The sequence below is a fragment of the Lagenorhynchus albirostris genome, chromosome 9 (genome assembly GCF_949774975.1).
Source record: "Lagenorhynchus albirostris chromosome 9, mLagAlb1.1, whole genome shotgun sequence".
NCBI classification, from domain to species: domain Eukaryota; kingdom Metazoa; phylum Chordata; class Mammalia; order Artiodactyla; family Delphinidae; genus Lagenorhynchus; species Lagenorhynchus albirostris.
The window spans coordinates 73,112,239-73,136,500 of record NC_083103.1 but is presented as its reverse complement, the minus strand read 5'-3'; positions in this window follow the sequence as shown (position 1 = coordinate 73,136,500).

The window sequence follows — 24,262 nt, the reverse complement described above, 5'->3', positions numbered from 1 at the left end:
CGGGAGAGGCCACAACAGTGAGAGGCCCGCGTACTGGGAAAAAAAAAAAAAAAAGAATAAGAGGAGGAGCTCATTTGTATGTAAATGACTTTCTAAAGAAGTAATAGAGCATGTATTTCTCCATGTTATAAAAAAATTCAATACCCTGAAAAATAGCCTTGTTATAAGAAATTAAGTTAAGGAAAGGAAAACACAATATCTTAATGAGTGAAGCAATTGTCTATCTGATATGCATGAAAATTTTTCTGAGAACCAAATGCAACCACTCAGACTAACAAGAAGTAATCTGATCAAAGCCCTATCATATGCAGAATATTCTGAGCTATCATTTTCCCTTCAAGCAACTATCAAAGTAATGTTAAATGAGCATATTTTAAAAGCCAGACTTATAAACCATGGCCTATATTATCATTATTTATTAGTAAAATATGTCTCCAAAATAGTCTAACCCTTTTGCACTGAAACAGAGTGAAAATGCTTAAAGAAATTTTTAAAAGACATTTTTATATAAATAAATAAGTTCTTTAGCTAGAAGATGACTAGTTATAGAACTCTGAAACTTAAGTTTTAAACCTAATGTTAAGATGAATGTCATATCATATATCTATATAACTAGAGAAAAAATTTTAACATTTTGAAATTCAACCTGATGCAATCACAAAGAAAACCCTGAGATACATTTGGAGTCATTGTACTAAAGAAACAAAGTCATATAAATGTAAAGCAATTAGGTTAATTATATCTTAGAAAGAATCATAAATAATTCTTTGAGAATCCTAATATATTTTAAATACTGCTAAATGATGAAAGTTTCAAATGTCAAGTGATAAAAACTAACTATGAAACATATGGCATTATTATTCATTTTCAAAAAAATAGTTAATTTTGCACTCATATGCATCTCACACACAGACCTCAACATCTCGCATGCCTTTGATGTACCTGGAAATTAATGATATTTGTAGGAAATTATTTCACTACAAGAGCACATCCCATTCCTTGCAAAGCCTTATTACCTAGAAAAATTCCACAACTTTAAGCATAAATACCTTAATAAGGGACAAACAAACCTAAAACATCAGGATACCAAAAAAGGAACAACCATTCTAACAAGCATCTAATGCTTGTCTAATTAGAATCACAGATACAGAACAAAATGAATTAGTGTCTTTGAAATTATGATAGGAAAAACATTTGATCCTTTAATTTGATGCTCAAGTTATTGGTGAAGTGTACGAGTAAAAAGGATACTCTCAAGTTTAATACTTATGAGCTTATTAAATTACTCAAGAATGTACACCAACCATAAAAGTACTCTTAGAAAGAGAACAAATCTCGGGTAGCTGAGTAAGATCAAAAATTGAAGGAAGCCAGAATGAAATTAAAAGAGGATGCATTAAATTTTGATAAAACTAAATTCTTTTTTGAAATACTGATTCTAATAGCATAGTATTGTACCTTTTTCTATTGGTACTACAGTAAGAACATTTTTAGCACATGTTTAACATATATTTTATTGGTTTCAGTTTTAGACTAAAATCCCCAAGTGTTCCCATATATTTAGTATTCACAAGAACTATCTGAGGATATAGTTACAAATGCAGATCCCTATTCTTCATTTCAGAGCTGCTTAATTATTTCCCTGCAGGTAGATATAGGAATCTGCATTTCAATGAGCAGACAGGGAGTTCTGTTGCATGTGGCCCATGTACCTTAGTTTAGAAATTCTGCTAACATAACAAAGAGGAGACTTAATTAGCATTACTGAATAAAATGCATATAGTGTGAATTTTGATTATATGAAATAATGGAATAACTAACAAAACTTGGGAGACTAAAAGGTCAGTGCATGTGAAAGGAAGGATAAATAAGGTCCTCATTTTCATAGCAAAGAGTGATCAAATTCATTGTTAGAAGGAGAAGAGTTAAAACAGGCAGAAGCATATTATTTAAAGTTGTATTATTTAGTTATATTTGGTGATTACCAAAGGAAATGACAACAGTATTTAGTTCTGGAGGAGAGATAAAGGGGTTGGTGATAAAGTAATAAAATATTTACTTTCATTTTATACTTTGCATAATTTTTTTAACATCTTTATTGGAGTATTATTGCTTTACAAAGTGTGTAGGTTTCTGCTGTATAAAAAAAGTGAATAAGCTATACGTATATATATATCCCCATATCTCCTCCCTCTTGTGTCTCCCTCTCACCTACCCATCCCACTCCTCTACGTGGACACAAAGCACTGAACTGATCTCCCTGTGCTATGTGGCTGCTTCCCACTAGCTATCTCTTTTACATTTGGTAGTGTATATATGTCCATGCCACTCTCTCGCTTCATCCCAGCTTACCCTTTCCCTTCCCTGTGTCCTCAAGTCCATTCTTTATGTCTGCATCTTTATTCCTGCCCTGACCCTAGGTTCTTCAGAACTTTTTTTTTTTTTTAGATTCCATATATATGTGTTAGCATATGGTATTTGTTTTTCTAGTTCTGACTTATTTTGCTCTGTATGACAGAATCTAGGTCCATCCATCTCACTACAAATAACTCAATTTCATTTATTTTTATGGCTGAGTAATATTCCATTGTATATATGTGCCACATCTTCTTTATCTATTCATCTGTCGATAGACACTTAGGTAGCTTCCATGTCCTGGTTATTGTAAATAGTGCTGCAATGAACATTGTGGTACCTGACTCTTTTTGAATTATGGTTTTCTCAGGGAATATGCCCAGTAGTGGGATTTCTGGGTCATATAGTAGTTCTATTTGTAGTTTTTTAAGGAACCTCCATACTGTTCTCCATAGTGGCTGTATCAATTTACATTCCCACCAACAGTGCAAGAGCATCCGCTTTTCTCCACACCCTCTCTAGCATTTATTGTTTGTAGATTTTTTGATGATGGCCATTCTGACTGGTATGAGGTGATACCTCACTGTAGTTTTGATTTGCATTTCTCTAATGATTAGTGATGTTGAGCATCCTTTTATGTGTTTGTTGGCAATCTGTATATCTTACTTGGAGAAATGTCTATTTAAGTCTTCCACCCATTTTTGGATTGGGTTGTTTGTGTTTTTGATATTGAGCAGCATGTGCTGCTTGTATATTTTGGAAATTAATCCTTTGTCAGTTGCTTCTTTTGCAAATATTTTCTCTCATTCTGAAGGTTGTCTTATTGCCTTGTTTATGGTTTCCTTTGTTGTGCAAAAGCTTTGAAGTTTCATTAGGTCCCATTTGTTTATTTTTGGTTTTATTTCCATTTCTCTAGGATGTGGGTCAAAAGGATCTTGCTGTGATTTATGTCATAACGTGTTCTGCCTATGTTTTCCTCCAAGAGTTTTATAGTGTCTGAATTTAAATTGAGGTCTTTAATCCATTTTGAGTTTATTTTTCTGTATGCTGTTAGGCAGAGTTCTAATTTCATTCTTTTACATGGACTGTCCACTTTTCCCAGCACCACTTATTGAAGAGGCTGTCTTTTCTTTATTGTACATTCTTACCTCCTTTATCAAAGATAAAGTCACAATATGTGTGTGGGTTTACCTCTGGGCTTTCTATCCTGTTCCATAGATCTGTATTTCTGTTTTTATACCTGTACCATACTATCTTGATTACTGTAGCTTTGTAATATAGTCTGAAGTCAGGGAGCCTGATTCATCCATCTCCATTTTTCTTTCTCAAGATTACTTTGGCAATTTGTGTTCTTTTGTGTTTTCATACAAATTCTGAAAAGTTTTGTTCTAGTTCTGTGAAAAATGCCATTGGTAGTTTGATAGGGATTGCATTGAATCTGTAGATTGCTGTGGGTAGTATAGTCATTTTCACAATGTTGATTCTTCCAATCCAAGAATATGGTATATGTCTCCATCTGTTTGTATCATCTTTAATTTCTTTCATCAGTGTCTTATAGTTTTCTGCATAGAGCAGAAAACTATACAGGTCTTCTGTCTCCTTAGATAGGTTTATTGCTAGGTATTTTATTCTTTTTGTTGCAGTCGTAAATGGATGTGTTTCATTTCTCTTTCAGATTTTTCATCATTAGTTTACAGGAATGCAAGAGATTTCTGTGCATTAATTTTGTATCCTGCTACTTTACCAAATTCATTGATTAGCCCTAGTTTTCTGTTAGCATCTTTTGGATTCTCTATATATAGTATCATGTCATCAGCAAACAGTGACAGCTTTACTTCTTGTTTTCCGATTTTATTTCTGTTTATTTCTTTCTCTCCTCTGATTGCTATGGCTAAAACTTCCAAAACTATGTTGAATAATAGTGGCGAGAGTGGGCCACCTTGTCTTGTTCTTGATCTTAGTGGAAATGGTTTCAGTTTTTCACCATTGAGAATGATGTTGGCTGTGGGTTTTTCATATATGGACTTTATTATGTTGAGGTAAGTTCCCTCTATGTCTACTTTCTTGAGGGTTTTTATCATAAATGGGTGTTGAATTCTGTTGAAAGTTAGCAGAAGGAAAGAAATCATAAAGATCAGATCAGAAATAGATGAAAAAAATGAAAGAAATGATAGCAAAGATCAATAAAACTAAAACCTTGTATTTTGAGATGATAAACAAAATTGAAAAACTATTAGCCAGACTCATCAAGAAAAAAAGGGAGAAGACTCAAATCAGTAAAGTTAGAAATGAACATGGAAAAGTAGCAACTGACACTACAGAAATACAAAGGGTCCTGAGAGATTACAACAAGCAACTATATGCCAATAAAATGGACAAGCTGGAAGAATTTGACAAATTCTTAGAAAATCAAAACCTTCCATGACTGAACCAGGAAGAAATAGAAAATCTAAACAGACCAGTTACAAGCGCTGAAATTGAAACTGTGATTAAAAATCTTCCAACAAACAAAAGCCCATGATGAGATGGCTTCACAGGCAAATTCTATCAAACATTTAGAGAAGAGATAACACCTATCCTCCTCAAACTCTTCCAAAATATAGCAGAGGGAGGAACACTCCCAAATTCATTCTACGAGGCCACTCTGATACCAAAACCAGACAAATAAGTCACCAAAAAAGAAAACTACAGGCCAATATCACTGATGAACATAGATGCAAAAATCCTCAAAAAAATTACTAGCAAACAGAATCCAACAGCACATTAAAAGGATCATACACCAAGTGGGGTTTATCTCAGGAATGCAAGGATTCTTCAATATACACAAATCAACCAATGTGATACACCATATTAACAAATTGAAGGAGAAAAAACATATGATCATCTCAATAGATGCAGAAAACCTTTCATATTGTTTTTTTAAATGGGTATGTACTACTTTGTTTTAAAGTTTAAAAAAATTTAATATATTGTGCATTTCTTGCTTTCTTGAATGTTTACAAATATTAGCACATCCTTATTTAATTATTGTATTTTGCTCTAACAGTTCTGTCTTTCCTCTAGGTTGTTGCTGGGAGTTATCACTTTTGCTATTACTGTCAGTTCCTTTGGTCTCTTTGTAATTTGCTGCTTGGACTGTGCTTTATTCTGGAGAAATTAGACAAATCAAGCGTTTGAGAAGGACTTTTATACATCAGTAGTTAACCATTCTAAAGAAGTTATTAGGACACTTTTCAATAATAAAGTGCAAAAAGTTTTGTAATAGGCTTTGTGAAATATATGCAATAAGCCTTCTTGTTGTGTTTTTGTTTGTTTTCTCCCTAACTACCTGTAGTAAAAGTCATTTGGTTCATCTCTGAGAAGATTTGGCACATCCTTCTATTGTGACAGGAATCTACTGCAGGTCCCTAAGTTTTCACTAAAGAACACTAACCCAACCTTTTCTTTTTCCAAATGAAGATATTTCTATTATATATACTGATAAATAATTACCTCTATAGGAAGTACTTACCAATGAATTGCCATGTCCACTCTTTGATACTCATAGAACATTGTGCATTACCTGACATAGCATCCCTTTAAAGCACATGTCCAAGTAAAATTTATAATTGTCTGGTTTCTAAGAATAACTTTAATTCTGATATTAAAAAAAATACCATGGCATCTGTAAAATACATAACTGACTAGAGTTTGTAGGTAGGGGTTTCGAAAGCCTAGTATATTTTGGCAACTTGTTTGAAATAATATATTGTGTGGTACACAATTTAGGTTAACTTATGTCTTCATCTTAGATCTATCCCTTATTTTTCTACCTTTACTTTCCCTTATTCTTCATTTGTTTGTTGCTGGTGAAGTGAAAAATAGGACTTACTTTGGCATTGGATCTTTTTAGAGCAAATATTGCCTCTGCCCCTTCCAAACTGTAGGATTGTGGAAAAAAAAATATGACTTATGTAAACATTGATCTATTCATCTTTACAAAAGAGTTATTAGCAGTATCTAGTTCATAAGGTTTTTGAGAGTACTAAACGAAATAGTGTAAGTATAGCAAATAGCATATGGTCTGGCATGTAGCAATTATTAGCCGTCATTGCTGTAGTAACCTTCCCTAAACTTTTTCTAGATAAGAAATCAGTCTGCCTATTTATGTATATGTGTACATATATTTTTATATACATAATATTTATATATGCATATATATAATCATATATACATATACTATTTGAACCACAGACATTTTGACCATAGCATATAGTCTCTTTACATTTTTATTTTCTATTTTATACTGATAAATCCAACATAGCGAGTTTTAAGAGAGAACCCAATAGCAGAGAATAAACATTCAGGATAATTCTCACAGTTTGCTATAAATGCCTGTCTATGAACACAACCTGATGCAACCATTAAAAGTGTTTTGCAGAGAAATATAGGAAATGGAACAAATAATGGAAAATATAAGTATATTCTAATCAGTTTCTAAGAAAAAGGAAATGTGTGCCTGAAATAATATTAAACTGAAGGCTGACACATGGTATGTCAAAATGTATTCCATGTTCTCATCTGAGGTTTAAATAGCATTCTATTCTTGGAAATTCCTTTTATTTAAAGTGTCTCCTTTTCCCACGCAGTTCAGTGAAATGACTTTTCTTTTTGTGGAAGTAAAATACACTGTCTTGGAAAGCACATTCATACTATCATTTATTTTAACTAGTTGATATTATTCAAATGAAGATGAAAGTCTGCACAAAGCAAACTCCCCTTTCTGTCTTATCACTTTCCTATACATTTCTTTTCTTCCTCACTGCTTTATTTTCCTTCCCCTCTTCTCAGCTTCATGCATTTTCTAAAGCTTGCTAGGGGAATTATTGTGTGCACAGCTGTGTCTTTTAAACTACTCTCTATTTTTTTTTTCCTTCATAATTGCTCCTTTAGTTTTTGGAGAAGAAGGTAAATAGGCAAAATGAAGAGAGGGGACATTTATTTCCAATGTTAATTCCAATCCTGAAACATTTCCTGTTTATCAATTACAGACTTTTGACCAAAATCTATACTTTCTTTATTAGAAAGAGAAAGGAAATAAGCAAATTCCTTCATCTACAAATATATGTTCAAAAATCAGGGTCTCAAATAAACAGGTTGCTTTGGATTTCATACTTATCCATCTACCACATACCTCATAGAAGTCATTGCACTCTGTGTGATTGGGAGAGAAAGTCCATTAGCCAGCAAAGATACAGGGTAATTAAAAAGCATCAACTCTATTGTATCCATGATGTATCTCTAATTTCTACAGTTTACTTCCTCATGCCATCGTGTCAATGGCAAAATTCCTAGATGCTAATTTATATTGTCTAGCCTTGAAATTTTTTGAGAGAAATCTGGGATCAAAGTACTGCTTGCAGACAAATAGCCAAGAGATCAAATGTGTTAGATTTTTTAAAAATGCTGTTTGTTTGCAATTATGGTTTAAAATTGTAAGCAAATGGAAAAGGTATCATTCTAAAAGTTGCTCTTAAAGGCATTTTCCTCCTGAGAACAGATGCGAATGACTTCTGTTAAAATTAAGAAAGAGGCATGATTACGAGCACTGGTAGCAGAGAATTGGATTCTTCTTATATTTGGGATTTATATATTGGGATATATATTTTGGATATATATATTTGATATATATTTCCAGATATAGAGCTCCAATTCTGAATAAAATTGTGCACTAATGTTTAATTATTTGTTTCATAGTCAATGAAAAGATAATTTCCATAACAACTAGAGAAAATGATATCTAAACAAGACATTCATTTAGTTTATTTTTCATTTGAATTTATTTTCATTTAGCATATACTCTACAGTTACTGCTAAAGAACACTTAAACATCTTCTTCAAATAAGGGACCTAATTAAATTTCCAAAACCTATTTTAATATTTAGTCTTTAATTTAAGTTCCACTCTTATCCCAGAATAAAACCCACATATTAACCTTGATATAAACATTTTTAAAAGTAGAATATGTGTAACAATAATACCTCACCTATTCCAAAATCAGTTATCTAGGAACCAACCCTCTTTTTGGAACTAGATTTTGATAGATGTAAAAAGAGATGTGTAGACCCACTGACAGTACTATATTTTATCTTAATAGTAAAGCATTATAGGAGGAGGCAAAAACTAGAGCCATTATTGAAGAAAATTTTGTAACTCTGTATTTTTCAATCAGTCATAGTATAATTATTAAGATGTGACAAAGAGAATCTCTTTTACTTAAAATATTTAAAAATATTTATTATTTTCATTATGCTTTTTGAAGCTACCACTGATTATAAAGTTTATAAAGACAATGATTATGCCTAAAATTCTTCCCTGTGTCTCCAATACCTAGCAGAGGATTTATGTGCTTGATTACCAGATAAAATATAGGATTCTTAGATAAATGTTCCTTTGGGACATACTTACACTAAAATATGATCTGTAGTTTATCTTAAATTTAAATTTCACTTGCTTTCTGTATTTTACTTCTTAAATTTTCAATCGTTCCTATGTGCTGAGTAAATAAAAAAATAAATATCTTTAACAAAAAAAAATAACAAAAATATTTTCTAACGCTCGGAAGATTGTACTGAAGAAGGAAGTACATATATAGTTCATTTTAGAATGATTTCCACTTATTGCAATTAATATATGAAGTGATTTGTGTCTATAAAAATAAACATTAAGCTCTCTAGAGTACAGATGAACACATTTCTCCAAAGGCAAACACTTAGGGTTTCCTGTGTATTCTCTAAAATATATTTCCACAAGATTACTAAATTGTTTGCTTTTGTTTTTTTTAAAATATTATGAATAAAAACAAGAGGAACTGAGTTCCAAGAGAAGAAGGAAGCATCACTATTTCCCGTTTGCTTATTATTTTTCAGCTTCGTCCTGATAATTGAATATCTGAATTCATTAAAGATTTAAATCTGTTTATTATTTCTGTGGACTCTCATTCATAATGAATGGTTTCTTTGTGTGTTGGGAAATTTTAATTATAAGCATCTCTTTACTTGAACATAATCTGCAGTATAATGGGACCTATACTGAGGAAGCTTTCCTCCTTAGTAACAGAATTGCCTTGTCTTCCCCAGGGAGCGATGTTAATCTAGGGTTATGCTCTCCTCCAAAAAAAAATTTTAAAAAAATAGAAAAATAATGGGCCCTTGACTGAATGTGAGAATTTCAGGTTCAAGTCCTCTAATTTTTTTGTGCCTCAAGGCTTAGTATCAAGATCACATGCTCACATTTGTAGCCAAGACAACACAGACTTCTGAGTTTTCTTACAACTTACATCCACCTAATCTGTCTTCAATTTCTCATTCTTTTTAAAAAATTTATTTGTAAGTCCAGAATTGTATTAAAATTACATTTGTTGACTGGAGCCAGAAACTTTAGAAGCACTTGGGATATTGTAGACTATGTTTAAGTATCTCCCACTCTGAAATAGTCCCAGAAATGAGGAACCCAGTTAATGGATTGTTTTATTTAAATGAAAGTGGCAAGGTTTAGTTAGAACTAGAGGAGTTAACTACAACCTATCAAAGGGATTGGGTTTCACCACCTTATTACCCTACATAACTTTGCATCAGAAACTTCATTGATTTATAGCTAAGAATTTCCTCGAAAACATTTCCCTGTTTTCAAACGAAGGGAAACACCCTTACTTATGTTTTGTTCACCAGGATAAGATTTTTCTCTCTTTAAATTTTGTAAAGCATTTTATCTGAGGCACACTTGGGTTATTTAGTGTAATTTGTTAGTTAGGCATTGTCCTATAACCTCTATAAATTGCAAGCTATATGAAGACAAGCAGAGCCTCACTCAATTTTTTAATCTCCTGATCAAATACATAAGACACCAATTCAGGATTTTGGAGAAAAAATTGTGACAAAAAGACCCATAAAATAAAGTTTACCATAGTAATTATTTTTATGTATACAGTTCATTTATGCTAAGTATAGTCACATTGCTGTGAAACAGTCTCCAGAATTTTTTTTTTGTTTGCAAATCTGAAACTCTATACAAATGAAACAACTCCTCTTTCCCTGAAAGATTCAAATTTGTAAGTCAACACTATGTTTAGAAGCTATTTACTCAAAGCTTAAACAAAGGACTCCCATAGGTATAATTTTTGCCAAGTATTGTAGGGGTTGTCTTTTGACTTCTTTTTTTATAAGAACTTTGGAGATTCTAATGCTTATGCTAATTTACTGACAAAGGATCAGATGGTACATATTAATTTTTGCTTTTTTAATCTAAGAGTGCTAATCTTTTTTTTTTCCTTTAGGTTAATTATTAGATGACTCTTGGCCAAGGCAAAAAGTTGAAATATTCACCTTGGGGAGGTAAAGTTATAAAACACTCAGATTAAGGTATCTCTCTTATCCATTTTGTCTATTAATTACAATTTCCAGAGAAAATTTTGTGATTATCCTCTTGATACTGTAAGAAAAAAATAACATGTTTTTATGAAAATACAAAAAAGCTTATTCTCCTAAAATGTATCCAAAGCCTTGATATGTCATGACTTTATATGAATTAGAGCTGTTGTTGAGTCCTCCAGATGTCAGTAATTCTAAGTTATCATTTTAAACTGTTTGGAGGATTGCAGTCATGAAAACAATTAATTTAGCAAGGTTGAATGTCTGAAGGGTCATAAACTCTTCTAGTATTAATGCATTTACAACAGAGAAATTGTTTTTTTCTTTCTTCCTTCCTTTCTTTTTCTATTTTCCATCTTATTTTTCTTCCTTTCTTCTCTTTATTCCATCATTCTTCCCCTTTCCTTCTATCCTCTATTTTTCAGAATTGTGTAAGGGAACAAAAAACAACTAAAATTTTATGGCAAACAAATCCCTTGAAAATTGAAGAAAGTTTTACTATCTGAAAGGCAATGTTTTCAATTAAATTTGATATTTAAATGTTCATTTATTGCTTTCAAAAGTCTCCTGGGGATTTAGAGAGGAAGAATCATGTGAGAGGCAGGGCCATAGGATGGGCTCAACTGTAACAGTTCCGACTCCTCACTAAGTCCCCATGAGACATCAGGAAATGCTCAATTGTAAGAGAAACTCCAAGTCTTACTGAACACTTTCTGTGCCAAAATCAGTAAAGATGGAGACATGAAAATCACTGAGGACCCTCTGCTTTCAAGTAGCTTAAAGTTACATTGGAAGATACAGGAAAACATAGAAACCAGTGAAAGTATATGCTAGATACAGAACACATATGCAAAGTGCTATAGTTCAAAATAATATGAAATGTAATGTGAGTTGGAGGTAGAAAATAAGAGGGAAACATATTTAAGACTGAGCTTTGAAGAACAGATACAGTATTTGTAGGTGAATACTTATGTATAGAAATTTCTAGGTGGAATAGCATGAGAAAAAAAAAAGTTTTAAAGAAAGTTCCATAACAAGGGAAAGTAGAATTATTTAAACAGTATAGTAGGTATTTGGTTGAATATTTAACTTTCCTTCACTCTTTTTGTGTGTAGACTAAATTTTATTAGCATCTGCCTCACAGGATTTTATGATAATTAAGTGAGGTAATAAATGGAAGGCACTTAGTAAAATATATGGAACATAGTGATTGCTAAAATAATTAGTAAACTTATTAAGAAAGAATGAGAAACAGTGTAAATATGAGGACTACTTTATAGTTAATTTTGATTGGATCCTAGTGACCAGATGAAGGAATTATGAGAGAAAGAACTCAACAGATTGAGATAAGAATCTAATTTGAACACTTCTGAGAAAAGGAAATTAAGTCTTTGTGTTTATTTCATTAGGATTTCTGCTTCTACTTCATTTTCATTATATGATTTCTTAATGTAGTATTTTATTTTAAAAATTCTACTTATTATAGTAATCCTTTAAAAATTAAAAAATAAAACTAGTCTCTTACTATAGTGAATATGAATATGTACATCCCTTGCATTGTAAAATCATAGCATTATTATTAAATGTCAAAACTGGCAATAAAAACAGAACTAATTGTGTGTCATCAGACAAAATACTCGTTGTTATTAAGTGTGTATACAAGCTTTAACATTTATAAGAATAAGGCTAAATACCTCATTCAAAACTTAATTTGTAGAGTATTGTAGGAATACTATTTATAGCTTAATTTGGTTTCCAGAGACCCTATAAAATATAAGCTTGCTCAAAAGCAAATGCTCTTTAAAAGTTGTATTTAATTTATATTATGGTCATTTCTTTTATACTTTACATTAGAACTTATAATCTTTTTTCCTCCTGACATCATACATTAACTGTTGTCTACTTGTTGATACATAACCCACGTATGCAGGCTAAACAATTCCCAGCATGCTTTTGGAAATCCTATCCACTTCTCTTTCTCTCTTACTCAATAAAATATATGAAATTGCAAGTAACAATACCACATTATTCTAGGGAAAACTTTGAATCTTATCCAAATTTTTAAAATTTCTGACTGAGTTGGTATTTTAAATAACATAAAAATAATTTACCTGTTACACATCAGAAAATTGGTCACTAGTCACAGATTGCTGTGATACTGTGGTATATAATACTTTCTCTGAGAAATTTGGTTCAACTGAGTCCTGTTGAGGCATTTTGAGAAAATTCATATCTTCCTGAGGTAGTTTTTCTTTTGAATGAAGATATTCCCATGGTCAGTAAGTGAATGTGTTTCTTATTCCAATTCCTCTGAAGAAGTGAATAATTTGGTGGGAAGTCAGCCAGCTCTGTTGGGAGGGGTGGCAATTTATAATTTGTGAGTTAAACAGAATGGTCAAAGTATTGGTCTCAAAGGCAATCAGAGGAAATGGAAGGTATCAGAAGTCATCTTAGCAGGCTTTATCATGTACACCGCAGAAAGGAGGAAGGGTTGGAGGATACAAGCTTGAAAAGATGATGAGTCTAGCTAAATTAACAATATGTAATATAAAATCTCTATCACAGCCTGTCTATCAGGAGCCCCAGGGTATATAACCTTGTATCTTTTCTTGTAAACTGTGTCAATAAACATGTATTATCCTAACCCGTCACCCCACCTTAACTAACCAACAAACATATCTAAGGTTGATTTACTTAGGTATCAGAACAACTGTTTTCCTTTTAAACCTGAACCATTTTGTAAGTAGAGAAAGGGCACCTTGTCCTAACGTCTTGATATTGTGGTGTTAGTGCTCAATGCTCATAACATAGGAGAGTTCCTTTGCTTAAGGAATTTGAATTTGGCTCCAAAAACTTCTCCTTCATGATCTACATAGAATTATACACTTTGATATATAAAAATCGAGTTCCCCACTCTCCTACTTCATTCTTCTGGGACTTCTACTTTATCATTCTGTGTTTAAGCATAGCCATAAGTGTGGCATCATGGTATATTATGCCCCAATACCATGTTATTTGTTCCTGTTACTTGAAACTCCAACTTCATGTGCTACACTCTTACTCATTCTTCAAGATCCAACTTAAGCAACTCCTGTACTGTGAAATCTTTCCTCAGCTTGCCAGATGAAGTTAAGAAGTTAGTTATTCCTTGCTTTGTGACAACCCTGAATCCTATATATTTTTTCTATTTAAGCACAGATCATACTCAATTGAAATTATTTGATTACTTGCTTGTTTGCCTTCCTAAACTATGATTTTCCCTGCACTATTAGAAAGTATATGATTAATGATCTAAAGTTCAATAAAATATGATGAATAAGTGAAGATAAAATGGAGAAGAAGGTAATGAAAACAGGAAACAGTATTTATTCAATTAAACACTTATTTAACTAAACACTTAGAAAGGATAGTCATATATTTGACTATAACAGCAACTATCTAGATTTACTGCAAAATAAAATGTAATTCAGTTTAAAGAGAAATCTAACATGTGAAAGAAGTAGATTCAAAGAAAAATACAAAATTTCATCAGTAGCAGTTGTGATCGTTGTAAGGATCAGCTCATAATCCAGCCCATGTGTATTGAACTGTACTCTGAATCCTAGGGATAGAGAAGAAACCATGAACTCTTTATTTTTTTAGAATAACACTCATTTTAGAGAGCTTATGGTATGAGAACATAATTTCATTTTGGCTCCCTCTTTGTGGCAGGCAAAACAATCTGTTTGTGTGTTTATTTATTAATTTGTTTACTTTTTTATCTGTTTAGTCACAAAACACAGAAAAGGGGCTTACTTGTTTTCTTTCCAGGCTTTCTCTGTCTTCTGTGAAGGCTTGCTTTTCAGAAATACTGTGGTTGCTTTCTAAGGTTCCTGATTGAAAGATACAACTGACACATACCGAGAACACACAGAATGTCTCCTGGCAAAGTGGAAGGGTTTCTAAGTCAAGAAACATAATATAGATGGATTGCTAGAATCCTTTTACATGGATTGCTAGGATCCCTGATTGGTACATAAGAAGGTCTTTATGTTGAAGATTGTATGTGTTTATACTCATTTTCTTATGACAATCAGGAAGAATTAAGCAACATTGATATTTATTACACATACACTAACATAGTAGTGTATGTGTAATTTATAAATTAATGTGTGTGTGTATTTGGGGGCATGCCAATAAAATTTTTTAGATTTTTTTTTTTATGAATGAGGGCATGTCAATAAAAACTTTTAGATAGTGCTAATATGCAAAGTTGTAGTCACTGATATATACAGAATAGAGAGTTACTAGGAATGTGGTAATCAAGTCCAGAAATATGATCAATTTCCTGATCTAGTTATATTCAAAATATACAGGAATATAAATATTATATAAAATTGCATTTGTTTTCTTGCCTGAGTATTACATTATTGCTGCTGTTTATGTTGTTATTTAATTATGATGACGATGATGATGATGGTGAAAATGATGACAACAATGATGGGGGTTTTGGGAATACTTCTTCCTCAACTTTGATATGTCTATCTACTTCACAAAAAGCAAAATTGTTATGCTTCTGGACCTTTATTTTGTCCTTTCTATTATTGATACATAATGAAGAATAAGTGCATGTTTGGCTCCCTCTACTCATTTTTTTTTTTTGCGCGGGGGGGAATGCATCTTCTCAGCAAGATCACAAGGTATATCTATTCTTTGATGTCATAGGTTGATGCAAACACCTAATTGCCTAATTCTGGGATTTAGTTAGAAAGCCCATAAGTCAATAGAATTAAAATCTTATTTTCCAATCTGGACTCATTTAGTTAAAAATAAAACAGTTGTTTTGCTTCATCTTTACCCACTAAATGGTCGAATGCTCTAGATTGGATGCTCTCTCCGAGACTTCAACAGTAATTATGATGTTGATCTAAACTGAATAAACTCTCAGGTAAGAAGATGAGCACAAAGTTTTACCTACATCTTCTTCAGCAGGAATCTGACTAAATTAGGCACACAAAAACAGTGGGAACAGGAATTATTTGACATGGATTCTAAGAAAAGTAGTTAAAAGTGGTGTGAAGGGCTTTAGCACTATTGAGTCTATTGTTATCTGTATTAGATTTCTATTGCTGTTGTAGTAAATCGCCACAAAATTAGTGGCTTAAAACAACACACATTTATTATCTTATAGGTCTGGAGGTAGGAAGTTCTAAAATCAAGATGTTAGCAAAGGCTGAGTTCCTTCGGAATTCTCTAGGGAAGAATGAATTTTCTTGCCTTTCCCAGCTTCTAGAGGCCACCCATGTTCCTTGGTTCATGGGCTCTTTCTCCAACTTCAAAGCTGGCAGTGTAGAGTGTTCAATTTTTTTTTCTCTCTCTCCCTGACCTCTTTTTCCATGTCACTTTTTTTTTTAAGACTCTGATTTCCTGCTTCCCTCCTTTAAGAGTTCTTATAATTATGTTGGATCTATCCAGGTAATTCAGGAAAATATCCCTATTTTATGATCTTAATCTGACCTGCAAAGTCTCTTTTGCCATGTAAGGTAACATATTCATATGTTTCAGGGATTAAGAGGTAGCAATCTTTGAGGACTATCATTCTGTTTATCATACCATCCTTTTAATAAGATGGTAAATCCTTTAAGAATCATTTCTTGCAAATAGATTTAATGGAAAATTAGAATATATGAAAGAATAAAACCATGACCAAATGTTAATTCAAGCTTAGATTTTATTTTTATATTTTAACTTTTCACTTGAAATAATTTCACATTTATATAAATGTTGCAAATATAAATAAAATATTTATTTCCCATATATCCTTCACTTGGCTTCCCTAAGTGATTATATTTTGCATAAACACATAAAATTATCAAAATTAGAAAATTATCATTGGTACAATGTATTAACTAATTTATTGGACTTGTTCAAAATATATTTGTCCCACCAATATCCATTTTCTAGGCCTGGACCATATCAAATATCCTATATTAAAATTAGCAGTCTTATTAATCTATTTTAAGATCCTTAGCTTTTCTTTGCTGTTCATAGCCTTGATATTTTGAAGAGTACTGGTCAATTCAATTATAGACTGTTCCTCAATTTGAATTCTCTGATTTCTTCATGATTAAGTTCAGAAGTGATGTTGTGCCTTTCTCAGCACATCATATCAGAGAGTATATGATATATTGACCACCAATATAGAATTTAAAGAGTCTTTCATTCAGTTCAAAAAAAAATAAGTAAAAACTTACTACAAATATACAGTAATCAAGTCAGAGTTATACTGGAAAAACAAAAGATGTGTAGGTCAATGGAATAAAACTGAGAGTCCAGAAACAAGCATCCACATTAACAGTGATTTGATTTTTGAAGAGATTGTACCAAGGAAATTTAATGGGGCAAAAGAATGGTCTTTCAACAAATGGTTCTAGGAAAACTGGATACCTACATGTAAAAGAATGATGTTGGACAATTACATCATACAGAAAAGCTAACTCAAAATGGGTCTAAATGTGAAAGCAAAAACTATAAAAACTATAAAAAGTGTTCAATATAATCACCCATAAGAGAAATGCAGATCAAAAACACAATGTGATACAACTCACACCCACTAGGATGACTATAATCGAAAAGTCAGATAATGTCAAGTGTTGCTAAAGATGTGGAGAAACTAGAACGCTTATACATTGCTAGTAGAAATATAAAATTATGCACTCACTTTGGAAAACAGTCCAGCAGCTTCTCAGCATGTTGCACATGGTGTTATCACCATATGATCCAGTAATTGCACTTCTAGGTAAGTACCTAAGATAAATAAAAACATATGTCTATACAAAAACGTGTTCATGTATATTCATTACAGCATTGTTTATAATAACCAAAAGTGAAATGTCCTTCAACTGGACATATTGCAACCAAATGTCCATCAACTGATGCAATATGGTATATCCATACAATGAAATATGATTTGTCAATTAAAAAATGAAGCATTCTTATATGCTGTAACATAGACAAATTTTGGAAATACTATACTAAGTGAAAGAAATGAGTCACAAAAGACCATGTATTGAATGATTTCACTTACACCAAATGCCCAGATTAAGCATATTTACAGAGAGAGAAGGTAGATTAGTGATTTCCTACAGCCGAAGTTGGGGATGGAGTGGGACAGTGATTAGGGAGAAGTGGGAAGTGCTTGCTAATAGGTACACATTTTCTTTTCGGAGTGATGAAAAGCTTCTAAAATTGATTATGGTGATGGCTGCACAAGCCTGTGAATATACTAAATCTACTGAATGTTACAACTTTAGGTGAATTGTACAGTACGTGAATTATATCTCAATGATGTTGTTATACTAAAAGACAAAAATTACTTGTATCTTTCTCAACATACTTTGCTCTATTACCTTTAAATTTTTTATTCCTCAAACATATTCATTATTTAATTCAATAAATATTTATTGAATGTATACTGTGTGTTAGGAATTGATACAGTCATTTGGACTACAGGAGTGAAAATTGAGGCAAAAATTACTGCTTTAAGATTACATTTTAGTGAGGCAGATAGAACATGATCAAGATTAGAAGTATAAATATCATGCTAGATAAAGATATTACCTAAGAAGAAAAATAAATAAATTAAGGAAAGGAGAATTGTTCACGCACAAAACTTTAGACAGCATAGCCAGGGAAAGTCTCACTGAGAACATGGTCTTTGAAGACTGGAAGGAAATGAGGCAGTGAGTCCTGGATTTATCAGGGGAAAGAGAAAAATAGAGGAGACAATAAGTGTAAAGTCTATGAAGTCTTTTCAGAACTATTAAGAGAACATTGTAGCTGAAGAATAGCAAGTGAGGAAAAATAAATAGTAAATGAATTTAGGAAGAAAGTGTTGACAAAATTACATAGAGCTTTGTCACTTATGATAAAGATTTAGACATTTTTTTCGATTGAAACAAGAAAACATTGGTAGATATTTGTTATAAAAGTGATGTCATGTATATGATATTTTTAAAGAATCGATCTTATTTTGGTTTCAAGGATAGTCTGTAGCAGGGTAAATAAAGCCAGAGACCAGTTATGAGGTATTTGCGTAATAGTGGAAAAATATATTATCTTATATCGAGGTTATGGTTCTGAACCCAACACACAGAATATAGTGTGAATGGTGCTCCTTGGAATTTTGCCACATGAAGACTTTAGTTAATGCAGTTGGTGTAAAGGGGCCAAATTCAAAAATATTTTGAAAGTAGAACCAACCAAATTTATTTACAGATTATCTGTGGAGGAATTTGTGAGTAAAAGAGAATCACAAAATATGATCTTAGGTCTTCAGCCTGAGCTCCCCTAAGAAAGGAGTTGTCATTTCTGAAATTGTAGGAGAATCATGTGCATAGAATATCATGAGCTCAGTTTTGTGCAAGCTAAGTTTAAGGCATCTATTAGATATCTAAATGAAGCTGTCTTTGCAATTAATAGATGAAGTTGAGGGAAGAAGTCTGGTCTGGAGACATAAATTTTGGAAATATCAAATTGATGCTATTTAAAGCCAACAGCCAGAATGAGAACATATTGAGCTTTTTAAAATTCTCACCAAATTAATCATCTCTTCTATTAGACTTTCTCTATTCCTTCAAACTCTGTTAGATGCTCCTCCCATGCATTTTTTTAGTGATCAGTACAGCATACTGCAATGCCATAACATTCTTATATGCTAAATGTTGTGTGTGGTGGGAATATGCACCACCTTATTATACTTCGGTGTAAGCTTTATTTCCGTATAGCTTTTCACAGAATAAGGTATTTATAAATATGTATAAAATGGATGAATGAAGGAATTTTGAAGCAATCTACAAGTTCTGAGATAAAAGGGAGACTCTAAGAAATGAGTTTGTAATTAGTGTAATGAATTCCCTTATGAGATTACGAGAATATCATCACTGAAAGTATCCAAGTAAAATGTAAAATATTTAATTTCTGTCAAGAATCTTGTAAAAGGCAGTCTTGTGCATTATGGACAGTAGCTCTGAGAAATCTAGCAACTCTAAAATTTTAATATCTATGAATCAAATGAATTTATTAGTAGGGCAATGAAATGAGTGAATAATACAAATGTAGGAAGATCCACTAAAATAAAAGGTAGTGATGTTAAGGTGTCATCTGCATGTCCAGCTGTCTTTCTAAGAAAAGGCATCAATAAAATGTTATTACCCTGGCAATTTCATCAAATTCAATGTTGCATCTCCCAGCCAGATCCTCAAGGATTTAAAGATGCTTAATTATGCACAGAGAATTCACAAAAGACTTGATATTGTATTAATTTATTATACAATGAAAAATTGAACTGTCAAGGGTATAAGATAGTCAAATAAGTCTGAACAGTTTTCTCTGTAGGAAAGCCATGAGGAGAATGAATTTAACAAAATAACATCTTGTTTAGCAGGAACAAGAAGTCATCACAAGAAGAAATATAGGTTTATCATTTGAACGTTTCCATGTTTGTTCAGGCTTGGATGCTCTAAGGTCAATCTTCTCAATAGGATGAACTTCCTCTCAGTACTCTCTCCTATAGAGGTGTTAAGAACTTTGCCTCTGGCTGTTGCTTTTCTATGTTCCATTTCTTCCTAACACTGCTCTGATTAACTTGTTTTATATATATATATACTGACTTCAGTTTAATCTTGCTCTTCTTATGAAATATTCCCTTTTGTTAAACCATTTGTTATAGTTAATGTACAACGTTGTGTTAGTGCCAGGTGTATAGCAAAATAATTCAGATAAACATATATATATGTGTGTGTGTGTGTGTGTGTGTGTATGTGTGTGTGTGTGTGTATATATATATATATATATATATATATATATATGCAGTGTCTTTACCTGCCTATTCTTAATAGATGAGTTGAGTTTACAGTCTTATTTTCAGGGAGGAATGAGTTAATGCAGCTGTCCTGCTGTCCATTCAATTTTTTTTTAAAAAGAAGACACTCCTAGAAGCAAGAAAACAAGGCAGGGAACCATGTTCAGTCTCCTTTTCTGCTGGACCTCTGCATAAAGAGGAGGGAGAGACTTCACCTCTGTAATGATCTCAGGATCTGTTCTGGCTAAGGGTATTCTATAACTAATAGAGCTTAGGATCTTTGAGGCATGAGAATGTCACCAAAACACACAACTCCATGGAATTAAAAATAGAGATGTTTTGGGACTTCTCTGGTGGTCCAGTGGTTAAGACTCCAAGCTTCTACTACAGGGAGCATGGGTTCGATCCCTGGTCAGGAAGCTAAGAACCCACATGCCACGTGGTGTGGCCCAAAAATAAATAAAAGAAACCCTTCTCTAGAGCGAGCACTCACCAAACCCACTGATTTATCACTTAAAAAAAAATAGAGATGTTTTATAAATTAACTGCTCCTTATTGATAAGAAAACCTTCAGACTTAACTCAGACTCCTCATCTATCTGGGCCAGAGGTGCATGCCATACATAGTAACAAGAACCTGGGGAGCCATCCTCAATGTCATAGATGTATTTCTGCTTCTTCTGAGCTTCTAATTTATGGTATCTTTGAAATTACTTAGTAAATCTTGTTACTGGGTAAGGTCTTTGATTTGTGTGTGGCTGATTTAACAATGAAAACCTATGAGTTAGATCAAATGATCGAAAGAGATATCTTATTCCTTCATCTCTAATATGTAGAAGAGTGAAAAGGGAGATCACTTCATTATTACCACTATGTAATATCTCCAAGAGTTATATCTGAAAGGGTTTTAAAATATATATATATATATATATATATATATATATATATATATATATACACACACACACACATATATATGTATGTATGTAATTCAAATAATGGAATGGGACCATTCATCCTATGACTAATACAAAGAAGTTCAAATAAATTTGAATGGTTTTATTAGGTAATGTGATGTAGAAAGGTAATATAGACAGTATTTGATGTTTATAGAACTAACCACACTGCTCTAGCAATATTCATTCTTTGAAATCCTGTATGCTTTGAGTGCCAGCTCAATAATATTTGTAAGAATATGATCTTATTTACCTATAATGAGATGCATTACAAAACTATATAGCATTTTAACTTCTTTATGTACTACAAAGCTCATCGTTCCTCCTTAATTTACAGCTCAGTAATCAAGACCCTTACAATTTATGTACATTGTTCAATATCACACAGTTATTAGCACGAGGGACAGAGCTATATCCCAGATTTCTGACTTTTCTCTTACTGTTACCTCCACTATAGCAAAGTATAAAGCACAAAATTCACGTTTGAAAATCTCATACTAGTGAAGGGTGGGTCTATAAGGAAAAATGTAAAATATGTAAAAGATTTTTCTGATGATGTTTTGTTTTCTTTTTTTTTTCTTCTTTTCTCTTTGAAAAACAGTGTTTTGTTGACTCTCTCACCCTTCTAGATATGTTACTGTGTGATCTGTATCTAGAAACCATAATAAAATTTGTCAGTTTTCTAGGTCTAAGCAATTTGCTTAAACAGTATAATCTATTTGTAAGAACTCATCAGCCAACCGTAAAGTTTGCAACTTCAAATTGCACGTCAGAAATTTATTAAAATACAAGATTTGTTATAAAAGTAAAAATGATAACAATAGCAACCAAAGCAATTGAAATATAACATGTAAATATATTACAGCTATGTTATTAGGAAAATTATAATTAATGATGTGTCAAGAACTTTCAATAGGAGATCCATTTTTCAGGGTGTTTATAAGTTAAACATAAAATGATTAATTCTGACAAGTATAGTTGTTTACAATAAGAAAACATAGACATTTTCTATGGCTGTACAAAATAGAAATTATCTTCAAAAAGTAGTTTATTTTTTCACTAGCAATAAGGTGGTTTATTGAATATATATAATAAGCTATTATAGTTAGTAGGTCTAGATATTTTAGTGAATTAAATTTTAACTTAATTTTATATTTATTCCCTCAATTAGCTGTTCATTTCTATGTTTAATTTAAAACATAAGATCATATAAAGTTATATTTGAACCAAACCATATAGTGTAAATTTAGTGTGGATGCAACAAGCCTATCTCATTAAAAAAGTTTCATTAACAATATATATACATAACTTTGAGGTAACAAATCTCCCCCAAAAATCTAACATTTGGCAAATAATTTAGATTTAGAAAACAAGTCCTAACATCCCAAAATGAAAACAAAAACACTTCCCTAAAAATCTGCAAAATGTTCAAGAAATCACCTCACAAAAGAAGATATAGGAATGGCCAACACATTAAAAAAGTGATCAGTGTCACTTGTATCAGGAAAATAAACACTGAAACTACATTTTGTTACCATTTGAAACCAACTGTAATGAATTGAAAAGAAAGACTGACAACACCAAATATCAGTGAGGATGTAGGACATATTTTACTGGTGGGAATGTAAGTGGCTTACCTATATTGTAGAACTCCTTTTGTGGATTTTAATAATTTTAGAGATGTTTAGCCAAGAGAAATGAATATAAATATTTTCAGAGAAATACTGTAGTCTTATTAATTTAAAAAATCCAAATATCCATCAAAAGGAAACAAATTCTCATTATGTCATATATATTATGCTATTCAACAACAAAAAATAATTTGATATGCACAAAAACATGAGTGAATCTCACAGTCATTAAACTAAACAAAAGAAAAACTGACATAAATGTATTTATACTGCAGCATTACATTTATATAAAGTTTAAGAACAGGATACATTAACCCTTGTGATAGAAATTAGAAGAGTGGCAGTCTCTTCAGAAAGTGAGGATGACAATTTGACTAGGAAGGATACAGGGGCTTTCTTGGGTAAGAAAAATGTCATAACAAGTGTGATCCAAGTGTGGTTTACATGAATGTATACCTTTGGCAAGACTTACTGAATTTTATGCTTAAGATCTATTCACTTAACATAGATTATACTTCACACTTAAGAATACTTGTTCATCTTTTGTCTTCCAAAATAAATTGTATTTTCATGAAGGCCAGACTTATACTGCATTGCCTAATATAACAACTTATGTATAGTGACCAAGTGTTTATTGAATCAATGGATGAGTTTGATGGACTGATCTTGATGAACAAAGAAGATAAGTTAATTATGACATGTGTTTTTGGTCTGACAAAAAGTGGATGGATATCAGAATTAGTCAAATGCATTTGATTTGAGAAATACTGGAGGAAAATCTAGTTATTTTGAAGAGATAAGTTGCGTTTTGAATATGTTGACTTTAACGTAAATGTATGGCAACCATAAGATATTACACAAAATATGTATCTTAATTTATATTATTTCTATGATAATAATCCGGAGAGCAAGCAGATATTTCAATCCAGCTCAGTCATTCAGAGTTGCATCTTTTTAGCAAAGATATTTGCTGAGACTAAACATAGGAAGTATCTGCCTACATTGGGCATAAGTGTAATATCACTTTCCTTACCCCAATGCAATTTTGACAGAGAATTACTAAAAATATAGA